General features: G+C 36.6%; 1 protein-coding gene and 1 pseudogene across 11 annotated transcripts in view; both read right to left on the bottom strand.

Moving 5' to 3' along the window:
• The window catches only part of KLHL20 (kelch like family member 20), a 62,651-nt gene that overhangs the window by 35,414 nt on the left and 14,777 nt on the right, over positions 1-12,460 (bottom strand). The gene's annotated exons all lie outside the window — the stretch shown is intronic.
• Positions 6,080-6,344, bottom strand: LOC107128913 (small ribosomal subunit protein eS27-like; annotated as a pseudogene).

Genomic DNA, 12,460 nt, shown 5'->3' with positions numbered 1-12,460 from the left:
ATCTCAGTGAATTTATAGGTAAAATGTTGTTCATAATATTTCCTTATCATCCTTCTTATGTATAAAGGATTTGTAGTGCTATCTTCTCTTTCATTCCTGTTACTGGTAACTTGTATCTTCTTTCCTTCTTTTCTTGATCAGTATGGAGATGCAGGTTCATCTTTTTTTTTTAAAGAGCTCTTGGTTTTTATTCTAATTTTTATTATTTTCGTCCTTCTACTGTGGGTTTAATTTGCTCTTCTTTTTCTAGTTTGTAAAAGTAACCAGTGCAACAAAAATACAAACTTTCCTATATACTAAAAGAAATTAAAATAAAAAGCAAAGATTCCACATAGAAAAAGAAATACAGTAAATATAACTGAATCAGCTATTATTGATAAAAATATGACAGAGTTGAAAACAAATGTATCAGTCAGAGCAATCAATGCAAATGGGTTTAAACTGCCTATTTAAAGAAAAATATTTCAAATCCGCTCATAAAGCAAAACTCAGTTCCACACTAATTCAATAAAAATACTTAAAACATCGTAATTTGAACGGGCTAAAAGTAATGGGAAGGACAAATACCAGTCAAATGGAAACAATAAGAAAATGAGTTGAAATCCAGATTATCAGACAAACTAGAACTTAGACAACAAATGAATTAAATCTGACAAGGGGAACACTTTACGAAGCTCAAACTCACAATTTATAATCAAGACATAAAGTTATGATTATGCATAAGGCAACACAGTAACTACTTATAGATGATATAAAGAGAAATAGACACACTAGTAATAAGAGACTTTAACACACAGGTCCAAGGACAAAAAAGGAATACAGAAGAGCTAAGCAACATAATCAATAAGGTAGATCTTATGCATACACTTCCAATACTATGAGAATAGAAACTAGAAAATACACATTTTTCTCAAGCACACATAAAATAGGAAAATTGATCATATATTAGGTTACCAAGAAAGCAAATTTCATAGAGTAGAATTATTACACTTATCAAAGTGCACTAAAACTAGCAATCAAAAATGAAATTTAAAAAACACAAAAAATCTTTCCATCTAGAAATTGGAAAAATTTATTAATAGTTTTTGAGTTAAAGAGAAATATAAACAGAATTTCTATAAAACAATGATAATGAAGCACTAAAGAGCAGAATCAATTAAATATATTCAAAACAGTGATCTGAGAATAGCTTTAAATACTTACAGTAGTTAATATGAAAGAATGAAAATAAATTAATTCTCAACTCAAACAGCTAGAAAAAGAATAAGCGAAAATAAAGTACAAGAAGATAATAAAGGTAAAACCAGAATGAAATACAATCAAGCAAAAAGGTAGTAGATCTAATTAATAAGTAAAAAATCCTGTTTGAAAAAAAGTTAAAACGGATTACTAGTTAACTTGTACAAGGAAAGAAACATTAAAAACACACATACAAAATCAAAGTATTATGGGTAAATAACCACTGATACAGAAATTTAAAAATTAAAGAGATTACTTTGTGTACCTCTATACAGATAAATTTGAAAACCTAGATGAAATTGGTAATTTTCTAGGGAAATACAGTTTACCCAAACTGATCTCTGTAAAGAAAGAAAATTTCACAGAAGAAATAGAAAAACTTATCAATAAATTACTTTACAGAAAAGCACTAAACCTAGATGATTTCAGAGGGAAATTCTATCAAACTTCTACAGACCATAGTCTCCATAGTATATTTATTGTTTCAGAGCACAGAACATGAAGAAAACTTCCAACTCATTTTCATGAAGTGTAACATTTATACTTAACTTGACAAAGACAGTACAAGGAAATTAAAGATTAATATCATTTATGAATATTGATGTAAAAATACTAAATATTAGTGAGTAGATTCTAACATCACCATAATAAAGAGGTGTATGCTAATAATTCAAAGATGTTTCACTTGTAGGATTCCATTAATGTAAGTTACATTAATGGGTTTAAGGAGAAAGTTCATAGGATTATCTCCATAAAAACTGAAAAAGTCTTCGACACAATTCAACACTGCTCCTAATAAAAAGTATTCAAGAGAATAGGAATTGTTGGACATGAATACTTTTTTTTTTTTGGAGACAAAGTCTCGCTCTGTTGCCCAAGCTGGAGTGCAGTGGCGCAATCTCGGCTCACTGCAACCTCCAGCTCCTGGGTTCAAGCGAATACTTTCTAAACATGATAAAATATCTTCACCTCAATCCTAAAGCCAATATAGTACTTAATGGGAAAACACCAGAGGCATTCCTACTAATGTCAGCAACAAAGGAAGTATGTACAATATTTCCATTACTATTTAACATTTTACTAGAGTTATCAAGCAACTAGACAAAAGAAAACAATTAGAAGCATTAACAATTGGAAAGGAAGAAATAAAACTACTAATATGCAAGTGATATAATAGGATTCCAAAAAATCTCTAAAGAATCAATGGTAAAAGTAACTCAAAGAATAAAAAAATTCAGTGAGGCAGCTTTCATACACATTAATGATCACCAGTTAGAAGATATAATGAGGCGAAAAACCTATTTTTGATAGCAACAAAAAATACTAAGAAGTAAACTTTAAAGGAAATGTAGGCTGGGTGGGGTGGCTCACACCTGTAATCCCAGTGCTTTGGGAGGCCAAGGAGGGCAGATCATTTGAGGTCAGGCATTCGAGACCAGGCTGGTCAACATGGTGAAATCCTGTCTCTATTAAAAATGCAAAAATTAGCCAGGCATGGTGGTGCATGCCTGTAACCTCAGCTTGTCGGTAAGCTGAGGTGGGAGAATTGCTTGAACGGAGGTTGTGGTGAGTGGAGGTTGTGTCATTGCACTCCCCACTGGGTGACACAGCCAGACTCTTTCTTAAAAAAAAAAAAAAAAAAGAAAAAAAAGAAAAGAAAAAAGAAATGTATAAAACTTAGATGAATAAAACTATAAAACATTCCCAAGAGATAAAAAATACAATTGAAGAAATAAAATCTTGTTATTTGATAGGACAACTCGACATCATAAAATGACTGTTCTTAAGTTTACTTATAAATTAATATGATCCCAATAAATATACCAATAAATTATTTTATTGGAACTAGATAAGGCGACACTAAAGTTCATCTGGAAAAATAAATAGCAAGAAAGCTTGGAAAACACTGAAAAACAAGAGTTACATGGTGGGGAGGGGGTTACTAGCCCTACCGCATACATATTAAAATTCATTATAAAACTTTAGTAATTAAGCCATAATAAATAGAAAACAGTATCATACTGGTATATGGCCTAGAACAGAGGGTCGAAAACCAATTACATACAGAAATTTAGTGTTTAATAAGGATGCTATCTGAAATCACTGGGCAAAGAAAGGCTTTTAAATAAACGGTATTTAGACTAGATGGCCATTCAGAAAAAGATAAACTTAGGTCCATATTTCACACCATACACAAAGATGAACTAAGACCATTTACATACTAGAAAAAATATTTGTAAATTTCTCTGTAACCTGGGTTTGGGGACACCTTTCAAACTCTGCCTCAAAATCTAGATACAATAAAAGAAAAGACTGATACATTTGACATTAAAAAAACCAAAAAGTTTTGCATGATCAAAAATACAATAAGCAAACTTGAAAGACAAATGCAAACTGGAAAAACTATTTGTGACATGTGTCATGGATAAAAGGCTATCACTGTTAATATATGGAGAACTTTAAAAAATTGAAGAAAAAAACAAAAATCTAATAGCAAAATGGGCAAAGTAGATTAAAACACAATTCACAAGAATTATACATATGGTGCTTAAAAATAGAAAAGATGTTCAACTTATTTTAAGAGAAGTATAAATTAAAATGATACTGAAATTCCCTTCTCATCTGTTAAATTAGCAAAAATTCCAAAGGCTGGCAATACAATCTGTTGGTGAGGCTGTGGACAGTTAGCCTCATATACTACTGGTTAGAATGATTCAATCCCTATGGAAGGGAAATTGGTGATACTTAAATGAAGTTAAAGTTAGGCCCTGCAATCCTATTTCTAGGAATTTATTCTAAAGATAAACTTCCAACAATATTGATATATTCATACAAAATGTTATTCATTGCAGCATTATTTGTGATGGCCAAATATTTAAAGCTGCCTAAATGCTCAAACAGTGGAGACTGATTGAACAAACAGTGGTACATCCACACAAGGAGTACAATGCAGCTTTGAAAAACAAGGATGATCTAAATCAACTAATATGGAATGAATTCCAGAAAATATTAAAATGCAAGGTGCAACAAAATATATAGCATGCAGAAAAGAAATGGAAATAGGAAAACATACACGTATTTAATTTTGCAAAAGGAAACACAAGAAGGATAAACCAGAACCTACCATGCATCAGAATAATAAATAGCAACAAAGGACTATAATCTACTGAATAGAATAAGCCCATAAGTCCACAGTACTAATCAATCAATACGGGTTAAGAAAAATTCTATCCTATAGCAGAATGTAGACAGAAACTGGAGTTTTTTTTTTTTTTTTTTTTAAATCACCACTTTGCAACCATCATAGTAAGTGTTCAGGAATAAAGGAATATGAAAGTAAAGTAGTAAAGGAATATAAAAGGAGTATAGGAGTATTCAGGAGTAAAGGAATATGCTGTTGGCAATATACTCCCCAATTACCCAGACAAAAATATTTACAGAGCAAGGAGAGAATGATAAGGTAAATGAGGCAAAATGTTAACAATTGGTGAATTTGGACAAAGGGTACATAAAAGTTTTGTCTTACTCCTGTGATTTCCTATAAATTTGAATATTTTTCAAATAAAGTTTAAATAGTATTTTTCCAGTCTGATAAGGCTAAAAAAGTGGTATTTTGTTTTGAAATACGTTTCTTCAATTATAGGTGAGGCTGAGCGTCCTTTCACGTTTATTTTCCATTTGACTATCTTTTTTTTTTTTTTTTTTTTTTTTTTTTTTTTTTTTTTTACACATTCCTTATTATATACCCTTTGCTTATTTTTCCACTGTGTTTTTCATGGTTTTTTTTTTCTGATTAAACTTGGATGAGCTCATGGGAATTAGCATTTTTCTGTCGTGTATGTTCCAAATAGATTTTCTGAGTTTGACATCAATTTTTTAGTTCATGATGCTTTTTATGTTGGAAAGAACAAAAAATTTTAACTTTTATGCAATCAAATTAATCTTTTTATGGTGTCTGAATTGTATCCTGCTTACATTCTTCTGTAGTACCAAAATGTTTGTAATGTTTTAATGTTTCTTAAGGCCAATGGACCTAATACTATTAATAACTTTTATTTCAGCATATATATATGCTGAGATATGTGTGTATATATACATGTGTGTACATATACATGTGTATATATGTGTGTATATACGTATATATATATGCATATATATATACACGTATATATCCTTCTTAAAATAATCCCTTCCTTTGCATCTCACAACCCATGCTTGCTCTTTTCTTCTATCCTCTCTAAATATTCCCTGTTACCACTGCCAGTCACTTATCCCTCAATATTGGAAACATTTTAGGGCTTTTTTCTTCTCTCTCCCCTCTCAGGTGATCTCATTGGTATTGATTTGTTGACCTTGTTTATGGTGGCAAACTGTTCCATTCTCCAGTACACCTGTAGTACAAATTTCCAGAAGTAGGAAGCTGAGTCAAAATAGTGTGTGTAAAAAGTATGTAACTTTGACAGATACCACTGTAGTTCCTCTCAAAAGGGTTGTACTAACTTATACTCACACTAGCAATGATCTTATTTCCCCACAGCCTTGCCAACAGGGTGCATAAAACTTCTGGATATTTGTAATCTGATAGAAAAAAAATGTTACTTTCATGTAGTTTTGTGTTTTAGTTATTTTAAACAAGCAGATTTCATATGTTTAAGGGGAATCGCAATTTCTTTTCTGTTTATGGCCCATTTTTCTGTTAGGTCATCAGTTTGTGTTATCGACCAACAGGAGCTCTTGACATAAGGAGATTAACGTCGTCCATGATACAAGTTACAATTGTTGTTTAATCCAACATGTGTTTATTGAGATGGTTTCCCACTCATCGTGGTTCAGAGTGCTTTTAGTGCTGCTTTCATATGAAGGAACATCCTTCTGTAAGCCTTTCCTCCTGTAGTCTGGCAAAGGACAGTGGAGCAGCCAACACACAAAACTACGGTTTGTGCATGGCTAAAGACCATGGTGATTTTATAGCATCCTGGGCATTTCACATCCATGAAGTAGGAACTGGGGCTCTGCACCCGGCGTTTCTTCTTGTGTTTCCTCTTCTCCTCTTCCGGAGAGGGATGAAGGAGATCCTTTGTAAGAGGCACGTTCTCGTGGGAAGGTCACCACCACCAGAAAGGACGATTTACATATATTTTTCCCCAGCTTGCCTTTGACTTTCGTCTTGTAATTGTTGTTTTGCTTTGTTTTACCATGAAGAAAATTTTGAATTTTATGTAGTCAAATCTATCAATTTCCTCTTCTGTCTTTTCTGGGTTAGTCAATTAGAAAGACCTTTTTCACTTCAAGATTGTAAAGAAATTGCTCCATGTCATCTTGTAATATTTTCATGGTTTTATTTTGTGTGTTTAAATGTTTGATCCGTTGGAGGTTATCCTGGTGGACAGAGGGTGGTATTAAAGCACAAAATAGAAAATATGTAAAAAACGGCAGATAGGAGGCAGGACTAACTTGCACGTTCCAATTGGACAGACAGAACAGTGTGTGGAGATTCACATTGTGAACTTTTACTCCAAGAACCACCAGAGGAACACACCAGGAAAACTGAAAAGAATTCACAGATCCTTTGACAGAAGTGGCTTGCAGCTGCAAAATCTGAGCCAAAAAACTGTGAGTGCCCAAAGTATGAGAGGGGCAAAGCCCACCTCCGAACACATATCCTCACTGGAGAACCTGAAAATTCAGATTATGGGAGAAGGATTTAATCTTGCCTAGAACTGAAATGAATTTAGTGACATATGAAAGTAAAAGCAGCAGTAGGAAGAGCCCTGTAGGCAGTCCTCGTCCCCAGGGAAGCCATTTCCGACTTTACCTCACAAGGGTCCTTGGGGAGAACAGCCAGTGGAACTGGGGAAGGGCCACAGAAAGAAGGAGACTTCCAGGTAAACTGTGTAATAATTTTGACTGAGTGCAAATTTTCCTGGGCAGAATCCGGGGTGGGGGAGCAAACGAGAAGTGCAGATACAACATGGAAGCTGAAGCCATGGCAGGCAGGGAGGGGCAAGGCCTGAAAGCCCTGCCTGCCTTCTCAGCAGGGAGAAATCAACTCCAGAAGGAATCTCAAAACCATGTAAATACATGGAAATTACATAATCTGCTCCTGATTGATCTGTGGGTCAACAATGAAATCAAGATGAAAATTTAAAAATTCTGTAAACTGACAATAATAGTGATACAACTTATCAAAACCTGTGGGATACAGCAAAAGTGGTGCTAAGAGGAAAGTTCACAGCATTAAATGCCTACATCAAAATTCTGAGAGAGTACAAATAGACAATCTAAGGTCAAACCTCAAGGAACTAGATAAACAAGAACAAACTCAAACCCAGCAGAAGAAAAGAAATGATAAAGATCAAAGCAGAACTAAATGAAATTGAAACAGAAAAAACAGTACAAAAGAGAAATGAAAGAGCTGGTTCTTTGAAAAGATATACAAAATGCATAGACCATTATCAAGATTAACCAAGAAAAGAGAGAAGATCCAAATAAGCTCAATTAGAAACAAAATGGGGCCTGGCGCGGTGGCTCACACCTGTAATCCTAACACTTCGGGAGGCCAAGGTGGGCAGATCACCTGAGGTCAGGAGTTCGAGACCAGCCTGCCCAACATGGCGAAACCCTGTCTCTACTAAAAATAAAAAAATTAGCTGGGCGTGGTGGCAGGTGCCTGTAATCCCAGCTACTCGGGAGGCTGAGGCAGAAGAATTGTTTGAACCCGGGAGGTGGAGGTTGCTGTGAGCCGCGACTGTGCCACTGCACTCCAGCCTGGGCGACAAGTGTGAAACCCCATATCAAAAAGATAGAGAAAAAAAGGGAGACATTACAACCGATATGTGCACAAACTAGAAAACCTAGAGGAGATTAATAAGTTCCTGAAAATATACAACCCTCCTAAATTAAACCAGGAAGAAACAGAAACCCTGAACAGAGCAATAACAACAGTGAGATTGAAATGACAATTAAAAAAATTGCCAACAAAAAAAGTCCAGGACCAGATGGATTCACAGTTGAATTCTCTCAGACATTTAAAGAAGAATTGGGCCAGGCGCGATGGTTCATGCCTGTAATCCCAGCACTTTGGGAGGCTGAGGTGGCGGATTGCCTGAGCTCAGGAGTTTGAGACCAGTCTGGGCAAAATGGTGAAACCCTGTCTCCACTAAAATACAAAAAATTAGCTGGGTGTGGTGGTGGGTGCCTGTAGTTCCGGATACTCAGGAGACTAAGGCAGGAGAATCGCTTGAACCCAGGAGGCGGAGGTTGCAGTGAGCTGAGATCGTGCTACTGTACTCCAGCCTGGGCGACAGAGTGAGACTCTGTCTCCAAAAAAAAAAGAATTGGTACCAATCCTACGTACACTATTCCAAAAGACAGAGAAAGACGGAATCCTCCCTAAATCATTCTATGAAGCCAGTATCACCCTAATACCGAAACCAGGAAAGAACATAACAAAGAAAACTACAGACCAATAACCCTGATGAACATAGATGCAAAAATCCTCAACAAAATAATAGCTAACTGAATCCAACAGCATATCAAAAAGATAATCCACCATCATCAAGTGGGTTTCATACCAGGGATGAAGGGATAGTTTAACATATGCAGGTCAATAACTGTGATATACCACATAAACAGAATTAAAAACAAAAATCATATGATCATCTCAATAGATACAGAAAAAGCATTTGACAAAATCTAGCATCATTTATGATTAAAACCCTCAGGAAAATCGGCATAGAAGGGATATACCTTAAGGTAATAAAAACCATCTATGACAAACCTGCAGCCAATATTATACTGAACAGGAAAAGTTGAAAGCATCCCCCTGAGAACTGGAACAAAACAAAGATGCACACTTTCACCACTTCTATTCAACATAGTACTTTAAGTCCTAGCCAAAGCAATCACACAAGAGAAAGAAATAAAGGGCATCCAGGACCGGGTGCAGCAGCTCACGCCTGTACTCCCAACACTTTGGGACGCCGAAGCAGGTGGATTGCCTGAGCTCAGGAGTTTGGGAGCAGCCTGGGCAACATGGCAAAACCCTGTCTCTACAAAAAAATACAAAAATTAGCCGGGCATGATGGTGTTCACCTGTAGTCCCAACTATGTAGGGGGCTGAGGCGGGAGGATCGCTTGTGCCTAGGAGGTCAAAGCTGTAGTGAGCTGTGTTTGCACCAAAACACTCCAGCCTGGGGGACAGAGCAAGACCCCATCTCTTAGAACAAACAAACAAATGAAATAAAGGGCATCCAGATCATTAAAGAGAAAGTCAAACTGTCGCTGTTTGCCGACGATATGATTGTATACCTAGAAAACCCTAAAGACTCATCCAAAAAGCTCCTATAACTGGTAAATGAATTCAGTAAAGTTTCAGGGTACAAAATTAATGTACACAAACCAGTTGCACTGCTATACACGAAGAGCGACCAAGCTGAGAATCAAATCAAGAACCCAACCCCTTTTATAGTAACTGCAAAAAAAAAAAAAAGATAAAATACTGAGGAATATATCTCACTACAGAAGTGAAAGTCTCTACAAAAACACTGCTGAAAGAAATCATAGGTGACACAAACAAATGGAAACACATCGCATGCTCACGAATGGGTAGAATCAATATTGTGAAAATGACTATACTGCCAAGAGAATCTATAAATTCAATGCAATTCCCATCAAAATACCACCATCATTCTTCACAGAAATAGTAAAAACAATCCTAAAATTCATATGGAACCAAAAATGAGCCCACATACCCAAAGGAAGGCTAAGCAAATCTGGAGGCATCACATAACTTGACTTCAAACTATTTTACAAGGCTATAGTCACTAAAACAGCATGGTACTGGTATAAAAATAGGTACACAGACCAATGGAAAGAATAGAGGACCCAGAAATAAAGCCAAATAGTTAAAGCCAACTGATCTTTGACAAAGCAAACAAAAACATAATGTGGGGAAAGGACATCCTATTCAGCAAATGGTGCTGGGATAATTGGCAAGCCACGTGTAGAAGAATGAAACTGAATCTTCATCTCTCACCTTATACATAAATCAACTCAAGATGGATCAAAGACTTAAATCTAAGACATGAAACCATAAAAATTCTAGAAGACAACATTGGAAAAAACCCTTCTAGACATTGGTGTAGGCAATGAGTTCATGATCAAGAACCAAAAGCAAATGCAACAAAAACAAAGATAAATAGATGGAACTTAAACTAAAAAGCTTCTGCACAGCAAAAGAAATAATCAGCAGAGTAAACAGATAACCCACGGAGTGGGAGAGAATGTTTGCAAACTACGGATCCAACAACAGGCTAATATACAGAATCTACAAGGAATTCAAACAAATCACCAAGAAAAAAAAACAATTCCATCAAAAAGTGGGCTAAAGACCAATAGACAATTCTCAAAAGAAGATATACAAATGGCCAACAAACGTACGAAAAACTGCTGAACATCACTAATGATCAGCAAATCAAAGCCACAATGTGATACCACTTTACTCCTGCAAGAATGGCCATAATTTAAAAAATTAAAAAATAGGCCAGGTACGGTGGCTCACGCCTGTAATCCCAGCACTTTGGGAGGCCAAGGTGGGTGGATCACCTGAGGTCAGGAGTTTGAGACCAGCCTGGCCAACATTTTGAAACCCCATCTCTACTAAAAATACGAAAATTAGCTTGGTGTGGTGGCAAATGCCTGTAATCCCAGCTATTCAGGAGGCTGAAGTGGGAGAATCGCTTGAACCTGGGAGGCGGAAGTTGCAGTGAGCCGAGATCATGCCACTGCACTCCAGCCTGGGCAACACAGTGAGACTCTGTCTCAAAATTAAAAAAAAAAAAAAAAAAAGATGTTGGCATGGATGTGGTGAAAAGGGAACACTTTTACATTGCTGGTTGGAATGTGAACTAGTACAACCACTATGGAAAACAGTATGGAGATTCCTTAAAGAACTAAAAGTATATCTACCATTTCATCCAGCAATCCCACTACTGGTTACCTGCCCAGAGGAAAAGAAGTCATTATATGAAAAAGACACTTGTATACGCATGTTTATAGCAGCACAATTCGCAACTGCAAAAATATGGAACCAGCCCAAATGCCCATCAATCAATGAGTAGATAAAGAAAATGTGGTATGTACATATACCACAGAATACTACTCAGCCATAAAAAGGAACGGTGACTCACACCTGTAATCCCAGTACTTTGGGAGGCTGAGGCAAGCAGATCATTTGAGGCCAGGAATTTGAGACCAGCTTGGCCAACATGGTGAAACTCCATCTCTAATAAAAATACAAAAATTAGCTGGACATGGTGGCGTGTACGTATAGTCCCAGCTACTTGGGAGGCTGAGGCAGGAGAATCACTTGAACCCAGGAGGCAGAAGTTGCAGGGAGCTGAGACTAAGCCCTGCTGCACTCCATCCTGGGCAACAGTGAGATTCTGTCTCAAAAAAAAAAAAAAAAAAAAAGAAAAGAAAAAAAAAACAAAGATATAATGGCATTTGCAGCAATCTGGATGGAGTTGGCTGGAGACCTTTATTCTAAGTGATGTAACTCAGGAATGGAAAACTAAAAATCCTATGTTCTCCCTTATAAGAGGGAGCTAAGCTATGAGGATGCAAAGTCATAAGAATGACACAATGGACTTTGGGGATTCAGGGGGAAGCATGGGAGGTGTGTGAGGGATAAAAGACTACACACTGGGTATAGTGTACACTGCTCCGGTGGTGGGTGCACCAAAATCTCAGAAATCACCACTGAAGAACTTATTTATATAATCAAACACCACCTGTTCTCCAAAAAATGATTGGGGGAAAAAAAAGTATGGTCCTGAGCTGATCAGTTTACTGCAAAATAAATAAAAATATGATTTTTTAGGCCGGGCGCGGTGGCTCAAGCCTGTAATCCCAGCACTTTGGGAGGCCGAGACGGGCGGATCACGAGGTCAGGAGTTCGAGACCATCCTGGCTAACACGGTGAAACCCCGTCTCTACTAAAAAATACAAAAAACTAGCCGGGCGAGGTGGCGGGCGCCTGTAGTCCCGGCTACTCGGGAGGCTGAGGCAGGAGAATGGCGTAAAAACCTGGGAGGCAGAGCTTGCAGTGAGCTGAGATCCGGCCACTGCACTCCAGCCTGGGCGACACAGCGAGACTCTGTCTCAAAAAAAAAAAAAAAAAAAAAAAATATGATTTTTTAAAAAGTTGTAAAACAGACAA

Source organism: Macaca fascicularis, chromosome 1 (genome assembly GCF_037993035.2).
Source record: "Macaca fascicularis isolate 582-1 chromosome 1, T2T-MFA8v1.1".
Lineage (NCBI taxonomy): Eukaryota > Metazoa > Chordata > Mammalia > Primates > Cercopithecidae > Macaca > Macaca fascicularis.
The sequence above is the reverse complement of the archived record's forward strand: the minus strand, read 5'-3'. Positions and strand labels throughout refer to the sequence as shown.